Below are 17,947 nucleotides of genomic sequence, written 5' to 3'. Positions count from 1 at the left end.
TGTGAAAGATGTGCCACTACCTCTTTTTCAACAAGGGTGATTAGCTCATTGTTACATTGGATACTAACTCATTGTGGTGCAACACCTTACACAAGCTCGCATAATGTCTCAGGAAAGCTTGTGCAACATTAAAGAGAAGCACAAACTTCTTAGAGACGTTTATTCCCTTGTGTTATGCAAGCACAACACTGGTCTGGCTGCTGCCCAACATTCTTGTTTATTTATTTAAAAGATTGATAGCCTGCACTTTACAAAAGGTCCCAGCTTACAAAAGTTAAAATTAACCATACAGCCACCTCCAACAGAACATAAAAGCTTGTCTGAATAAAATGGTCTTCAGCAGCCATCTAAAACAGGGCCATGGGGAGGTTCCAGTTCCCCACTGCCTTCCTCTGCAGCCCCCCTCCACGCTCACCTGCCTTCAGAGCCCACTGCTGCTTGCCCATTTGTTGCCGCCGCTGCCAGGCACCTGAGGCATTTTGGACCAGTGAAAGCTTCCAGAGGGCCTTCAAGGCCAGCCCCATGTTGAGTGCATTACCGTCCGATGTGATCAAGATGTTACAAGAGCATGGATTACTCTAACTAAAAGGCTATCTATCTATCTATCTATCTATCTATCTATCTATCTATCTATCTATCTATCTATCATTCCCAGGGCGGGGAGGACAAGCATGGGGAAAGCAGGGATGGACCTACCTTCTCCCCAGACGATCATCCATGACCTATTTGGAGCACCACCGCATGCCCACACAATCCACACTGCTCCATGCAGCATGGATCTCTGGAGGCCAGGACCCATTTCCCCGTCCTCCAGGTATCCCAAAATGCACCACACAGCAAGTGCGGTGCATTGTGGGATTCTCCCGGAAGTTGGGCGCTCTAGGCACCCAACTCTGTGTATGCTTGGGTTGCGTGCAGGACCCTGGTGCCAGGATTAAAGGCGTGCTATGCCTTTACCCCTAGCTGAAGACTGGGGTTTAAAGCAGGGTTAGGTGTGCAGTCAGGCAGTGCCCGGATCTGCGTGGATCCCAGTGCTCCACATGAGCAGCTTACCTCAGGCTGAGGTGCCCTAGCCTAGCCTGGGCTAGGTTGCTTGTGAGAATAGCCTCTCTCTTAATGGTCCAAGAACAGACACAACTGGTGCCCCAACCAAAGTTGGTCAAAAGCCTCCTGAGTCACAGTAGCTACCTGGGCATCTAGGTGTAATACCCACAAGGTGTGTGTGCTTGCGCATGTGCATGTGTGTGTACTCATGTGTGTGCACCTCTTTCCTCTGACCCATGTCTTCCTCAGCCATGCCACCTTCCAGTCAAATTATTTGGTGGTGGCCACTTTAGGCACATCAAATGACTGCAATGCGTCCAATGGAGGGTCTGGCTCTCCCAGCAAAAGAGACCTAGTGTGGCAGCTCCCTCTGTCTAACTGAGCATTCCTGTGCTAGATTTGTACAGCAGAGGAACCTACAGTTGCCCCCAAATGTTGAAACCTCCTTTTAAAATGCCTTCACACAATCACTCGGGCATAGAAGGGTCAGGCCCCTTTTCCAGGCATTATGTCACCAAATGTGCCTTCAGCATGTGTGGAGGGGCAGGGTGAGGTGGCCACCTCAGGCACAGCTGCCAGGGAAGGCGCACAGGGCAACAAGCACCAGCCTCAACTGACCCAGACACCACCTCTGCCATCTGCTGCCACTGCTCTTCTCACCTTGCTGGGGTGCACTTCTTCTGACTTGAGCTAAGGACGTTGCTGCCGCCATGGCTTTGCTTGTTGGCATCGTCTTGCTTGCGTGAGTGCTTGCATGTTGCTGCCTTGGCAGCATGGCCTGAGGCTGCTGAGCACCCACCCATCGGTGGTGGTGGTGGGATAAAGTCATAGTATCCTTGCTTCAGTCAGCAAAATGCCATGGGCCACTTCTGTGTGTGTACAAGTGTATCCTACACCGCAATCACAAGCTCTTGGGGAGGAGAGCTGATCTGGTGGTAGTGAGCAGGAATGGTCCTCTTTGCTAAGCAGGGCCCGCCCAGGTTTGCATTTGGATGGGTGACTACATGTGAGCACTGTGAGAAGAGGTGCACCTAGCCTGGACCTAAAGGCCTTTGGAGCCCCCTGCCCAGCCTGCTGCAATTTAAGCATCATCCCACACCATGACACACACGGTATTTTTAACATGCGGGTTCTTTAGGGCATAAGCAGCAACTTAATTCACAAGAATGTAAGAATATAAAACAGGTATATTTATGCAAGTATGCATTAGCAGAAACATTTCAACATGCCACAGCATTTTCCCATCCCACGTGTTTCTTTTCCCACTCGCCCCTCTGTCTCTAAAGTGGAGGTCATGCTCAGCCGCCCGGTGCAGGTCACAGTCACGCCCAGGCTGGGGGCATGCCAACGATGCCACCCGGGTCAGACAAAAAGGGATCTGGGGATCCCCAAGGGTGTGTGGATGCCCTGGACTTTGATCCAGAAGTCCAGGGGTAAGAGCGCCTCTGACAGTAAGACATTCTCCTTAGGGGATGGGGCCATAGCTCACTGGCAGAGCATCTGCATACATGCAGAAGGTCCCATGTTCAGTCCCTGCCATCTCCAGGTAGGGCTTGGAATTCAGAATCCTGCCTGAAACCTTGGAGAGCCCCTGCCAGTCAGTGCAGATGATACTGAACTTGATGGACCGATGGTCTGACTCTGTATAAGGCAGCTTCCTACGTTCCTGTGTTCCTCTACCTATTTCGGCATTTCCCCAAACACAAACTCTTTTCGTTGACTTCCTTGGAATAGACAATAACTGTTCAATAGAAAGGCCACCTTGAAGACACGAGGATAGCGCAACAAATGAGAAACAAAGGTGCATTTATTTGCAATAGATGGATTCTGTGGAAGGATGTTAAATGTGGGTTATACCACTAAAGGGTTCTCTTGGGAATGAGTCAATGATGGCATATACTGTATTACTTTAACTCTTCTTCCTTACACTGCCAATAGTGGGGAAAGCTTTGGTCCAACAGGGCAATCTCTGCATGGCTGCCAGTTCCCCCATGGAGCAACCTTTTAACATTTTTCTTGATTTTCTTAAGCAGCAAACATTAGACACATTAAGAACTACAACAACAAAATCATTAAGCACGGCAACATTCTCCTAGGAGCCAACCTTATCTTTTAATCAAGTTATGGAAAATTCATTCCTCTTCCAACCATTTATCTTCTTTGTTTATGCCCACACCAAGTGACCTACTTCTTAACACTAAAAGTAATAACAGGGAAACAGCACAAGGCTCTTCATTATTTATGGATTTAGGTACCATTTATTTTGTCTTACTGGAAATTAAATAATCAAACTCATTCATTCTAATTAAAGTTAACATGTGCTAATTATCCAGCAGTTCTATCACAAAACATACTCCTGCACCTACAGAAGGCAATGTTGCCACTGGGCTTCAAAAGGAAGAGGCATGGAGTTGGAGCATTTATTGCCTCCCCCCATTGGTGGTTGATTATTTTAGATTAAAAGGCAAAAGAATAAATTAAAATTAGTGATACCTTGGGACTTGGATTGAGTCGCCCTTTTGCAAGCACATTAATTCAAAAGGAAATGTTAATATCCTCTTAGATCCCATTCTGTCGTATGTATGAATGTTTTTCAGCTCAGTCTCAGACACAGTCTCTAAGATCTCGAAGAACAGAGAAAGGCCAGATTTGCCTATGCTGCTTCCAAATTTAATATTGAAAAATGAAGTTTTTCAGCATGTTGGAATGTTTAAGTAAACGTTTTAACTATTTGTTTTTATTGATTTTCTTATACAGAGCATTTTTGAGCAATCTGCTTTCCTACTGGACATAGTTATGAACATACAAAGCTACCTTGCACTGAATCAAACCATTGGTCCACCTAGCTCAGTATTGTTGGTTCTGACTGGTAGTGGAGGCAGGCTTCAGGCAGGCAGAAGTGTCTTTCTAAGCCCCAGCCACTGGAGATCCTTTTAACTGGCACCACATCCAGGATTGAACCTTGGATCTTCCGTCTGAAAAGCCTGTCCTCCCTCCCTTCACTAAATCACACTTCATCATACTGCAGCCTCCTTAAATTGGTACCCTCTTAGTGGAGATGGGTTACCCTGTGTAGGGGATAGGAGAGATATTTGGCCCTACCACGACTAGTGGCCCTAGAGGTGACTACGGGGAAACATTGCGGAGAGTATAAAATTATGCTTGGGTAGAGAGAGTGGGCAGAGAGAAATTTTTCTCCCTCTCTCACAACACTAGAACCAGGGGTCACCTCATGAAACTGAAGGTCAGGAAATTTGGGACTGACAAGAGAAAGTACATTTTCACACAGCGCATAATTAATCTAGGGAATTCTTTGCCATGGGATGTGGTGATGGCCACTAGCTTGGATGGCTTTAAAAGGGGCTTAGACAAATTCATGGAGGACAGGACAGGACGATGGCTACTAGTCTGGTGGCTGTGGGCCACCCCCAGCCTCAGAGGCAAGATGCCTCTAAATAGCTAGTTGCAGGGGAGTAACAGTAGGAGAAAGGGCAGGACTTCACCTCTTGCCTAAGGGCTATTCAGAGGTATCTGGTGGGCCACTGTGTGAAGCCGGATGCTGGACTAGATGGGCCTTCAGACTGATCCAGCAGGGCTGTTCTTATGTTCTTATGATGGCATCCTCAAGAATAGCATTTTATTTTTGCTTGATTAAAAAAAAATAGCATCCATGGGGGCCAGATCCATATAAGGACCATAGCATGGGGGGAAAGAGGCATATCCGTTTTGTCCCAGTCCCAGTCCAGATAGAACTGCTGTTTTCCCTAGGAGAGAAGTTCCCATTGGATCAACTGGAAAAGCCCCCTTCTCCACGCCACAGTCTTGATCTAGAATAGTACCCTCCCCATTAGTGTTATTTATAGAACAAAAATTAAATACAACAAGGCCAGTCACATGAGCCAGCGTGGTGTAGTGGCTAGAGTGCTGGACTAGGACCAGGGAGACCTGAGTTCAAATCCCCATTCAGCCATGAAACTAGCTGGGTGACTCTGGGCCAGTCACTTCTCTCTCAGCCTAACCTTCTTCACAGGGTTGTTGTGAGGTATGTAGTACACCGCTCTGGGCTCCTTGGAGGAAGAGCAGGATATAAAACGTAAAAATAATAATAATGATTAATATAACGTATCATGTCTGCTATGACTATGAGTATTTATATACCACTTTTCAACAAAAGTTCTCAGTGATGTTTACAAAGAAAAATAAATAGATCAGTGGTGAAGCTAATCAGGCAGAATTGAAGAGGCTGCAAGAAAGGGGCACAAATTGACCCCACTAGCTGCTTTTTTGGTGCCATCATTTATCTCCGTGGACCCCCACCCCCGCTGCCTCCAGGACCTCCCCTGAGGGGAGTAAAAGGTAAAATAAAAAATTATAAAAATCTTTTAAAAAGATTGTGGGGAACCCCCCCCCCAAACTTCAGGGATGTGTGTTTTGGTTCAACCCCGAACCATTGAACCCCCGAACCGAACCCCCGAACTGGTTTGCACATCCCTAATGGGGGTTTTGGGGAAAGGTTAAAAATTTGTTTAAAATTGCCTGTTTGCCTATTTATTTTGTGGGTTGGGTGGGTAGGAGGTAGCACCCATCATGGCCTACCACCCAACCCACTTTGGTGTCCCTATGATCTACCCATGGGGAACAATGGGGTGTTTTGAATTTTCCCATTGTTCCCTATGGGCGGAACAAGCTGCACTCACCAAGTGCACACAAGTTTTGCATTGCAATTTGCAATGCATTTTGCAACCCTGCCTTGAAAAACATTGCAGAAGCACACAGTAAAAAGGAATCTGTCCCTCCCAACACAGAACACATATTTCAAACACAGCCAAAAATGGCCAAAAAAGATTCACTGACTCAGAATCCACAGCCAGCCACAGTACTTGTGCTGCAGTAAGATCACTGGCATAAGTTGCGCTCTCTCTCTCTCTCTCTCTCTCTCTCTCTCTCTCTCTCTCTCTCTCTCTCTCACACACACACACACACACACAATTATGGCTCCTTACTTCCTAGCTTTGCAACAGCTGCCACAGCAGCATCCTTACTTAGCAGCAAGCATAGCCATAAGCTCAACTAGACCAACTCCAGCCACATTTTGACTAAGTACACCTTTCAATATAGATTGCAGAGCAGAGCAGATCAGACCAGAGAGCACAATTTAGTCTCAAGGCCAGACATGGCACTCATAACAGCAATTACCAAGAAATATTACACACACAGAACTGCCACTGCCCATTTCTCACCACAACACTATCTCACATACAAAACAAACCACAACTCAAGGCAGGCAGGCAGACACCCAAGTTCTGCCTTTGTCAATCTAAGCAAAACCAGCAAAACCAGACAGTTATAGCAGCAATAGCACATCATATTATACTTGGTGCTGAGAAAACCACATAACCAAACCTTCCTTCCTCCTTTCCTGATGTATCCTCTTCAAGAGAGGCACACTATAAGAGCACATTTTATAGAGGCACACTATAAAGGGACTCTGCCTCCCTTTGAATATATTTTGAAACTCCCTCCTTTGGGGATCCCCTCCCTCTTCCCTCCTCCCTAGCCAATGAGGGCACAATTGCCCATGACAACACTTGCTTTGTATCATAACAAGCGAATCAAAAAGCAAGGAGATCACAAGCCAATCAGAAGCCAGTGCCAGAAAACCAATTAGCAAGAGAAAAACAGGCCTCCAAAATGACCTTCAAAACACTGAAATATTTTGAATAAAAATGGGGTTGTTTTGTTCCAAGCGCAAAACAGGTCCTTTATTCAAAGGACATTTTGTTTCAAGCTCAAAACACCCAAAACGGCCCATTTTGAGTTGAAATATTTTGACATCGAAATATTTTGCACATCCCTATTTTCAGGTAAATAGCTGCAGAATGTAAATGAAGCTAAGAAATGGCCATACTGAACATTTTAACAAAGAAAAATATGATCGTCTTAATTATATCCCTTTTACAGCCCAGTCACCCATACTGTCACCATAGTTACGACATGTAAACAATGGCTGTTCAGCTTGCCAAGGACACTCCCTACCTAGTTCTTTACTATGGTGGCTTTCTTTAGTCCTAGGCGTTATTCTGGTTATTAAGGGCAAAACTAGACAAGACAATAGAGATCTGTGATTCACTCTCCTGTATTATAGTAAATAGCATCTGGGAGATAATTCAGATTGGGACTGATCTGACTTTTTAATGCTTTCCCCTAGTGCCATTTAGCTGACAAAAAAGCCCCTTTGAGGCAGCTATTTACCTCGTTCAGGGAAGCTTTTCCTAATGGAGCAAATAGCAGCTGGTGGAGGAGCCATTTTCACTGGCAAAATGGCACTGAGGAAAATGATTCATCCCCAGTGCCATTGTCCTAATCAGAATCACCCTCCCTGCATCTTTAAAGCTGTGCCTCTTGGCAGAAGAGCCAATGATGGATCTTCATCAACTCGTTTAGTGGTATGCCCTGAGATGCTGTACTCAGGGCTCATGGTAGCTCTGCATTCCCTCCACCCTATCACTGTCATGTAAGGGCCCACGAACAGCACGGCAGCACTGCAGGAGGTTTTTGGCACCAGTGTAAAACCATCATACATTAGCCCCATTCACACGTTATATTCAACACTCGTACAATGAGTGTACAGTGTACCCAGGTACAGATCTGTAGGTAAAGCTATTCGCATGTTATGTTGAACACAGGCACAGCAGGGCACTTCCTATCTGTACCATGCATTTGAGGGACCTGTATCCTGGTTCACTGTTTAAATGAACACACAGAGAGGATATTTACACACACATGCAAAACCAGGCTAAGGGAGCCCAGCCTAGTTTTGGCTCACGGTGGCAAACCCACCTCAGTAACCACCTTACTAAATGAAGTTAATGGAGTGAGTGCTCCCTTAACCTCATTTTCTTGATTGTGTGGCAGCTGTGGCTGCCACACTGCAGGGAGCCTGGCGGGGGGGGATTCCCATGGTGCACCACACACTTGTGCGGTGCATCCTGTTAGTTCTAGGGGCCGGGGTGACACATCCTGGCACCTGACCCTCCCAGCTGCCTCGGCACGCGGGGAATTGTCTGGTTTTTGGGATCATCTGCGGGGAGGGTAAGTTTAACCCCCTCTCCCCGCAGCCTGCTCTGGAGCCCTTCTCTGTAATCATGAGAAGAAGCTTGTACACTCATGCACACAAAGACATGTACGAGTGTACAGATATCTGTACACACATACCACACAACATCTGAATAGGACTAGTGAAGGTGTCGGAACCGGAAGCACCAAAAACGGGGAGAGGAGGCACCAAGTCAGGCAAAAAGGAGAGGAGAATCCTCAAATGCCTCCAAAGTAGATTTTATTGATGGCCCGACATGTTTCAGCAGAGATTTTTATCAAGGGCTCTTATTCCAATAACTCTCATTAAAAAAGGCTGAGCAGAGACATGCCCTGATTCTTGTAGCTGAACTCCTCAGACCACAGGAGAAGGAGCACTTCAGTCATCTCATGCTCGACACCTGTATCCCGGTGTTATCACAAACTGTATTTCTTATATTGGTAAACAAGTTAAACAAGTTTCCAGTCTTGCTTTCCTGTTATAATTATTTTATAGAACATTTTCTCCATAATGAAGACAGGCTACTCTGTGACTCGGAGACAGCTCCACACCATTTCCTTGTAAACCAACATGACACGCAGCAGTAGCTTCCACTGCAGCTTGATAAACATCACTATTAATTAAAATCACTCAGTCAGCAGAGGACTTCCTCTCCCTCTCTGTGTCAGGCTGGAAGAAGAGCAGATGCCTGAATGGCAGCTGCTAAACTGTGGCCATTACAGAGGCAGCTTTGATGATTTTCTATTGGAGAGTGGCAAGGGAAGCATTTTGCCATTCAGATTGTTTTGCTAAGGGAGGGAAAGTCTGAGGACAGGGGCTGAATTTAGAACTGTCATGTTCTTTTGCTCAGTTTCCATTCATTTTGATGGGTCTCGCACAGGAGGACTTTCCCCTTCCTGACAGGTACGAAGAGCTGAGGAAGAAGCATGAACAACTGTAATGTATGGAGGCAATACCCCCCAGTCAGGGCTTGATGTTTCAGGTTTCAGGGGGCCTGCAGTGAACAGCCCTCCTTGAGAGGTGAGCCTGGCCCCCTGAGACAGTCATTTTGCCGCCACCACACAAAGGCCCTTTCCAGACGGCAACCAACTCAGCATCCTGAAGAACTTGCATGCAAGTTTTAAGCACGAGCTTGTTCCACGTCCACACACTCCTGCAGACTTTAATCTGCCTTCCCAACAGGATCTCATGTGGGCTGTTCAGATGCACAGCAGGGACCTTGTGTGATTTCCACACTTCCACCTGCTGGCCAACTCTTGCTTCCTGTGAATTGGTCACCCCTTTTCATGAATGGGGAGGAGGGTGGATTATTCATGGAAAACAACTGAGCTGACTGACAGGGAGATGCTGTGGAAACTGTGTGAGGTCCTTGCTGGACATCTGAACAGCCTGTGAAATCCTGCTGGGAAAGAGCGTGGGAGTCTGTGGGAGTGTGTCGCGGAGTAAATTCTTGATGAAAACTCTTCAGAATGAGTCACTTATTGCCCCTCGAAAAGGGCCGAAGAGGATGAGCACAAAAGCAGTGAGCCCTGGCAGCTGCCCAGTTTTGCTGAACCCTGATTAGGGTTGCGAGCTCTGATTGAAATTACTGTATTGCTGGATACAGTATCTGCTCCGCCCTGCCCCTCCCCCCGATATCCCTGATGTCAGATCTGCCTGTTATCAATATTTCAAGAGGCCTCCAGACTTTTAGAATAGGGAACCAGCTTATTTATCATATATTTAACATATTTGTATATCGCCCAAAACACAAGTTCCTGGGCAGTTCACAACAAAACAATAAAAACAAGTAAAAAGGTTAAAGCATTACCATTTAAAATTTAAAACACTGTTAGAATGATTAAAAACCATCAAACTATATAAATATACATCACCGTCATTGTTGAATTATTTAAAATATTTTTATTATTAAAATTAATAATAAATAATTAATGATTTTATTATTAAAAATAATAAAAATTAATTTTATTAACTAAAATTAATAAAACCAACATCATCTGGCATATCCTGCGCAGAGCATCTGTGTGCTAGGACTTTATTGCTCACTTACTCCTCACTCACTCTTCCCCCCCTCCACTCGCTCACTCTTCCAATCTTCCCCCATCGCTCGCTCACTCATCCTCCCCTCCCCCTCTTGCTCTCTTAGCCGTCCTTCTCCCCCTCTCGATCGCTCATCCAGCCTCCCCTTTGAAGGGTGCAGCAGCCCTTCAGCACAGCGTTATGGACACAAAACACTGCTTGGGAAGTTGACCAATAGCTGGATATTGGGCTCCCCTCTAACATGAAGAACCTATGGCTTGATTGTATAATCTGGTTTCCTAAAAGTCATCATTTTCCTCTAGGAAGTCTTGACTTGTTGAACCTTGGTTCTTTCCACTTTCTATCTGTGGCCTTCTAAGGGGTTGTTTGCAATTTTATTAAGGGTTCGTATGCAATTTTTAACTGGGTATCCATCTTTTATAAAAGATACTGGAGAGGATACCTTCAATTATGTTCTTGTTCCAAGGGCGCCTCCAGTGGGGAGGCAAGGGTGGGCAAGCATCCCCGTGGACAAGTAGTTTGCCCCTCCACCTGCCCTCCATTTCTGTTTCAGAAATCTAATATGTGGGGCACAGCTTACCCACCCAGAAATGCACTTTGCCCCTTCAGTGCTCCCCCTCAATTGTTTTCTAGTGCCGCCACTGTCTAGCCCCACTATTTTATAATTCCACTTAAATCTATTGGCTTTTATTACATATTAGTTTAGAATGAAGAGTCATTGGGCACATCAATTTCAAAATGCTTTTTCAAAAAAGTCTGGCTCGGAATTTGTTTTCCTAGAATAAATAATTTCCTAGTATACGTAATCATCATCAATAAGAAAAATTATCTCTCTTTTCTTGACCTAATCCTACAACTGGTTAGAATTCCTAGCTGTTGGTGCAGGAAAAACTTGCCTTCAGTAAATTTATTTTTAATGAAATGTGTTATCCATAATAAATATATATTATGTGGGTCAAATGAATCTGATTCTGAAACCACATTGAGCACAAGTATAAGTAGAGATTAATTTCATTGCTTTTTTAATAATAAAAAAAGCTCTTGGATGCTGGCTTGAATTAAATCCTATTTGTTTTAATAAAAGTGCAGTGGTCTGGGGTGTACATATATTTGTTTCAGTGGCAGTACATTGGATCCAATAAAACTATATTGGTTTCACTGCTTATGTCTCCTTTTCAGAGAAAATGGATTGAATGGAAAAATGAAAGAGGCATGAATCAGCCAGCTCATGGCCTCAGTTCAGCTCGAGCATCCAAATAAACTGAGGGAAAATGCTTTATTACTAAACATCACTAAACTATGTTCTTTCCAGTGTTACAGTGCTCAAAGCCTGATGAAGCCTCATATGGGCATGTCTGGAGAGTCTAATATTACGAATCAGATGTGCTGTTTTCTGGTGCTGCAGTATTGGTAGTCCTTCAGTCCACAGCTGGTCCTGCTGGTCCTTTCAGCCAACAAGCACCCCAGTCAAGCAATCTTTTGTCTGCATGCCCCAGTCAAGTAATCTTTTGTCTGCATGGCAGGCACCACCTCAGTGAAGCAACCTCTTATATTTGCATGCTGCCCATGCAGAGCAGGTGTTTTGCACTACCTCCTACAGGTAAAGTGTGCTGTTGAGTCAGTGTCGATTCCTGGCACCCACTAAGCCCTGGGGTTGTCTTTGGTAGACTACAGGAGGGGTTTACCATTGCCTCCTCCCGTGCAGTATGAGATGATACCTTTCAGCATCTTCCTATATTGCTGCTGCCCGTTATAGGTGTTTCCCATAGTCTAGGGAACATTCTAGTGGGGATTCAAACCGGCAACCTCTGGCTTGCTAGTCAAGTCATTTCTCCACTGCGCCATTAGGTGGCTTCTACCCCCCTCCTAAAGGTCAAAGAACTGATATTTCAGTAGATCCCACAGAAGAGCAGATCAGCTGCTCTGTCTGCTGCATGCATGGCACTTAGATGATGAATGCATCATGAGTGTGGACAGACAGACTGGCAGACTGACAGACTGCCGATCTGTCTTTGCATGCCCAATATGTCCATGATGAAAAACGACCAATGGCGATACAGCGTGGATAGGCGATCCCTCCAAGACAAGCTGCCTTTCTACATCTTGATGTAGGCACAAATGCATAGCCTCCTGTTAGTACAAATAAGGATTTTTAGCCACATCAGATCTGCGGATGGGGCCACAGCTCAGCAGTAGAGCATCTGCTTTGCATGCCAAAGGCCCCAGGTTCAATCCCTGGCATCTCCAGGTAGTAAAGACTCTTGTCTGAATCCCTGGAGAGCCACTGCCAGTCAATGTAGACAGATCGCACAAAACAGCGCAATGGTCTGACTCTGTATAAGGCAGCTCCCAATGTTCCTGTGTTTACCATGCATACTATTAGCCACACATAGCAGAGAACTGCTCAAGCAACTATAGGGAGTATTTTGCAGTGGACGTTGAACTTGTCCCTTCAAGGGTACAAAGAATGATGGTTTGTAAGCCTTCTTCATTGACAAAAAGTGCTTAAGTAATATAGGAAATGTGCTAATTCAAGCCACTGGTCCCATCTTCATCTGAAAGCAAGAGAACAAGCATTTGTCTTTCAGTCATCATGGAGCTAATATGCTCTGAAAGTTGCACTGGGCATGCCAGAATGTAACATGGAGTCAAGGTTAAAAAAACAACAACTGTCAATTATAGTGCAGTAATATCAGATGAATGAATTCACAGTTTGACTGTTTGCAGCAGATGGACAAACACTTGTCAGTTATCTAGCACTGCACCAAAGTTGGATTTATTTTCTATGTTTGTTTCAGTCGTCTCTCCCCAAACACTGCTGCAAGGCAAAGCGTGCATCTGTGATGTCTCAAATGTAAGCGAATCCCAGCTATTTTATTATAGGAAGCTGCAAGGACCATCTGCAATGTTCTCCAGGATTTGGAGTTTATGCTTCCTTAAGAGAAGCAAAAATGAATAAGAGGGAAAAGGGTATTCTATTGCCTTGTAGGGAAGACTATGCATTCACTTGAACAACAATTTCCTTGGAGACACTATAGGGACTGGACTGGTTCCAGATATCTGATAAAATGGCTACAATTCCACATCCCACTGAAATCAATAGCAAAGTTCCTATTGTTTTGAATGGTGCTGGGTCTATTTTCCCCTCAATATTTTGATGCTAAGCTCTAGTTTTCAGACTATATAATGTGGACTAGTTTCAGTTTAGTTTATCGTCTTGACCAGGGATTCTCAACGTTGGGTCCCCAGATGTTATTGTACTTCAACTTCCATTATCCCCAACTGAAGGCCACTGGGGCTGGGGATTATGGGAACTGAAGTCCAATAATATCTGCGGACCCAACGTTGAGAATCCCTGGTCTTGACCATGGGTCACAGCATAATGGGATAAAAGAATATATATTGAACACACATAACTGAAGTAGTCACTTATATTTGAAACAGTCTACCACATAGATTAGGCTTTTCTCAGGGTTTCTGCTGTGAGCACAAAAGAAGACACCCTCAGCTATAGCTAATCACAACCTATTCGCAAGTTAAAAAACTCAGTGTCTGGTTGATTTAGCAAAAAATCAAATCTCAAAGACATCTGAGACAGAAATTTAGATTTGTGTCTCCCATTAATAGGGCATTGAAATAGATAACGAGAAGCATCCTCAATGGTGACACCTATCTGACTTGATAGGGAGCATTCCTATGACATTGGATTGGCCTGGCCAGGGGCAGAATACTTACCTCATACTGAAGGTGAGCATTATGAGTTGCTGATGTCTGCATTCCAAACCTGGGAATCATGAACTTGAACTTCCCTGACATCACTAAAAATTAGAACTATAACAATAGAAGCAAAAGCTTAATGACTCACCAATGCTGTGATTCAGACCTATTACATACATTCTAACTGCTTGGAATTAAGTGGAATTGATTCCATTGAAGTAAATGGAATTAAAAGTAAATGGGATTAAACACATTTAATTTCAATTGAAAGGAGATGTGGATCAGAATTTATGGCAATTTCGCCATCAACAAGGTTGAAATACTGTGCAATGTTCCATCTGTCTTATAATAAAACATGTGAACTGCTAAGCAAGAGTGCTGTTTCAGAAACATGGGAAATTGTGCAAAGATACTTGTGTAATCAATGGCCATTATTTCCAATGGTCATTGATTGCGCAACTATGTTTGTGCAAGAGTGCTCTTGCACAACTGTGTACATGTTTCATTGCAAGGCAGATGCTTTGCTCAGTATTTAGCCAATGACTTTTTAAATTGTAGCCTTTGGCTTTGATGCACACTTATGAACTGACCCGGTCAAACCATAAATGCTGAAAAGTTAATGCAGAAAATGCTGAATTATTTGGAGTTCAAAGGATAATCTCAACCACAGAAAACAGAGAATCTGTTTTGCTATGCAATTCTGTGACTCCTTTGAATTGACATGGAGCAGGTTTATTTCCATTCTCCTCTGCTTGCATTTGTCACTGAGAAAATTCAATCCCCTGCCATGTCATTGTTATAATAATCTCAGAATTCTGAGCACCAGTCAGATTATGACAGTTGCACAGAACAAACACCACATTCATCTTGGACAGGTTGTGCTTTAGAGAAATGTCTTTATTTGCAGTTGATATGTTCTGCTCTGCTGCTGACACATTGACTTCCAATTGTTCTTTGCTCTTGTGCAGTTTGGGTCTGCATGCATTATAAATACAGACAAGCAAGGCAATTTAGTTACACCAGAGTTACTTTCTGACTTGGTAACAAACGTGGCTATAGGCTAGTATGCATAAAAGCACATTTGTTGGTCTCCATAAGCAGGATGCTGCTAAACCAACAGGAGTCACGCGATAGTAACAAAAATAACCAAACAACCCATCGTGACTGGAACAATCTAAAGAGGAGTACTCAGACCGTCAACTTAACTTCCACAATAAATTTATCTGATAAACATATCAGAGCCAAAATAGCTTACACACCGGATATAACAAAGTACATAAACATATATAACAAGAAGTATTCCCCCAGATGTATGTTACAACTTCCCATACAGGGATAAACAGTTCTTATCCTGTAGATGTATTAGTTCACAGTAGAAGTGCAAATCCCGTGGAATCCAGTGGGGAGGATGTTTCTCTTCTTAATTCAGTAATATGATGATACGTCTCCTTCTCCATATATTCCAAGAGGAGACAATCTGTGTAGTTTAATCTTACACTTTCAAAGCCAAATCCATGTGCAGTACAGTATAGCGAACGATATGCAATATTACAGATTTTCCGGATATTATTATATTAGTTTCATAACTAATTGTTACTTCCTCAGATAAACCTAAACAAGAAAACAATGCATCACATCATAGAAATTTTCCTGCCAAATACTGTTTCTCCCACATACAGATCCAATTCTAAACACTCACCATTTTAAGTATAAGCAATGTATGCTTACATTCTGTTACCGGCCTTATCTTACCACGGTGTTTAGACTAATACGCCTGTTGAGACATGCTTAGAATCACTGTGCTCACCCTTCCTTTTTAAACTGATCCCCAATTAAGCATGCTAAGTTTAATGACCCACAGCTGCATCCTTTTACCAAATTAATCAGGTAGCTTCTTCTTTCTCTCCTGATTCTGTAAAACTCATGATAACAGCATCCATAGATATTCCAAAGTAACTGTGTGCATTCCTCTCTTTCCTAATGTTCTCCAAAAAACACACGAAAGATCTTGATTGGTATTAAGACCTCCAACGTAAGTCTTAAACAGGTGTATGAAGAACGCCTCTTTCCTTAATAATGTGGTATTCATATCTTCATAACTGAATCTTCGCGGTGTGTATTTAAAAAGGACAAAAAATTTGAATTCATCACATGTATGTCCCTTTTCTAAAAAATAGGCTACTATGGGTGACTCGCTATGACATGTCCTCACTCTAGATTTATGTTCCAAGATTCTAGATCTCACTTTACATATACTTTTACCTATATACAGTTTGGGGCATGCACATTTAAGCGCATATACTACTCCCTTGGTATCACACATGATGAGTTTCCTTCGTCTGAGCTGGTGAAAACCTTAACTTCAAATGACTTGTTTTACCAAGTCTTAAGTGATGCTTTGTTGTTTTTAGTGGAACTACACTGATGTCCAAGAATCATTAATTTTTATTTATTCCTGGGTTACACAGAGGGCATACAAGATATATCTTTCCTGCCTTTACCCTGACAAAAGTGGATGTAGAACTAAAAACAATACATTTGTTCCCAGGGGCAAAACCACACATGGCAATCAAGACTTAGCCCACCCTTTGTCTGCTGTTTCCGCAGCAGAAGGAAAACTACCATTGGTTCCAGTTGGAAGTTCCCTCCCAGGTGCAATCGCAGCAACATGGGTGAGGGCAAGCAGCTAAAGCCTCTCTCCAGATCAGGGACTGGGGTGGGCTCCTAGCCCTTCCTGAACTCCAGAAGGACTGGGTAAGCACCAAAAGAAAGAAAAAAGGGCCAACCTCAGGAACAGCCAGGGGAGAAGGTTAGTTTGTCACCTGAGTCCTCCTCCTGGCTTGCTGCATTAAGCCAGCTCCCTCTCCTGGAGAACTCCTGGCTCCCATACTCAGAAGCAGCAACTCCTCATCAACTGCCTTGTCTTTAAATACCCCACTACAGAGCTGACGGGGCTTAAAGCCTACTTCCAGCCCCACCCCCTTCCTGAGCTTGCTTCCTGTTTCCTGCCATACCCAACCTACCTGTGTCCCTGGAGCTGTTTCCTCCAGGTCTCCCTGCCTTGCTGTCTCAACCCACTGGGATCTAACCAGCCTGGACCCTTCTCACCCCTACTGCCCACTGAAGGGAACGGAAGCCCCACAGGAGGGATGCCACACCCTTCTCTCGACTCCACAGGGCCACCCTAGTAACCAGGCAACATGGCATCCCCACACACCCCTACCCACGGCTGCTGCTATTTGTGTTGGAAAAAGCAATGTCTGCTGCAATCATGGACTGAACGTAACATGTAATTAAGTCAACGACCACTCAGGTTGCTGCCAGGTCTGAGGGGGAAAGAAGCAGACACTGCAAAATGTCATGTTTGCCTCATTATAGTTTGTCTCAACTCCTCTGCCTTCGTCCTATGAGCCCTGTTCACACATTATGCTCAACACTCATATAATGCCTGTACAGAGCAGGGGCGTAACAAGGCTGGAGTGGGCCCAGAGACAAAATTTTAAAATGGGCCCCTCGCTCACACACACACACACACACACACACACTTCACAATATATAGTCATGTGACTTGCCTCTGGAGGCCCCCTCGAGGTGTGGGGGCCCCCAGGCAGCCGCCTCCCCTTGCCTAATAGTAGTTATGCCCCTGGTACAGAGTATGCAGGTACAGATCTGTACACAGGTGCAGTTATTCACAGGTCAAACACAGGAACAGCAGTAAACTTTCTGTATGTTCCCAAGTTCACTGAAAAATGAACACATGTATTATTCACATAAAAGCAGGTATTTGTGAAAAGACATCTCTATACTCATACAACATAATGTCTGAATAGGGCTATGTTCTGGCTTCCATTCCATAAAGAACCTAGACCCTGGGCTGCTATACTCTGGGCCACACCTCAAAGATGCTCATATTTGTTATATCCACAATGAATGAGCAGGCAGGCATATAGTAAAACCACTGTTTTCACATTCCAACCAGAAAGAAGGAAAGAAAATACAAAACCCAAGTTATCTTTAAATATCCCCACCCTCCTCCTCTATCCTACTTTC

General features: G+C 44.2%; 1 protein-coding gene and 1 long non-coding RNA gene across 10 annotated transcripts in view; one reads left to right on the top strand and one right to left on the bottom strand.

Moving 5' to 3' along the window:
* Nucleotides 1-17,947, top strand: part of LOC128329305 (uncharacterized) — a 262,592-nt gene that overhangs the window by 148,267 nt on the left and 96,378 nt on the right. The window lies entirely within an intron of this gene.
* LOC128329307 (uncharacterized) lies at nt 15,099-15,677 on the bottom strand. The gene is made up of 2 exons (XR_008309614.1): nt 15,597-15,677; nt 15,099-15,508 (listed from the first exon to the last, which is right to left on the bottom strand). It is a non-coding gene; the product is annotated as an uncharacterized LOC128329307 (long non-coding RNA).

The sequence above is a fragment of the Hemicordylus capensis genome, chromosome 6 (assembly GCF_027244095.1).
Source record: "Hemicordylus capensis ecotype Gifberg chromosome 6, rHemCap1.1.pri, whole genome shotgun sequence".
Taxonomy (NCBI): Eukaryota; Metazoa; Chordata; class Lepidosauria; order Squamata; family Cordylidae; genus Hemicordylus; species Hemicordylus capensis.
The sequence above is the reverse complement of the archived record's forward strand: the minus strand, read 5'-3'. Positions and strand labels throughout refer to the sequence as shown.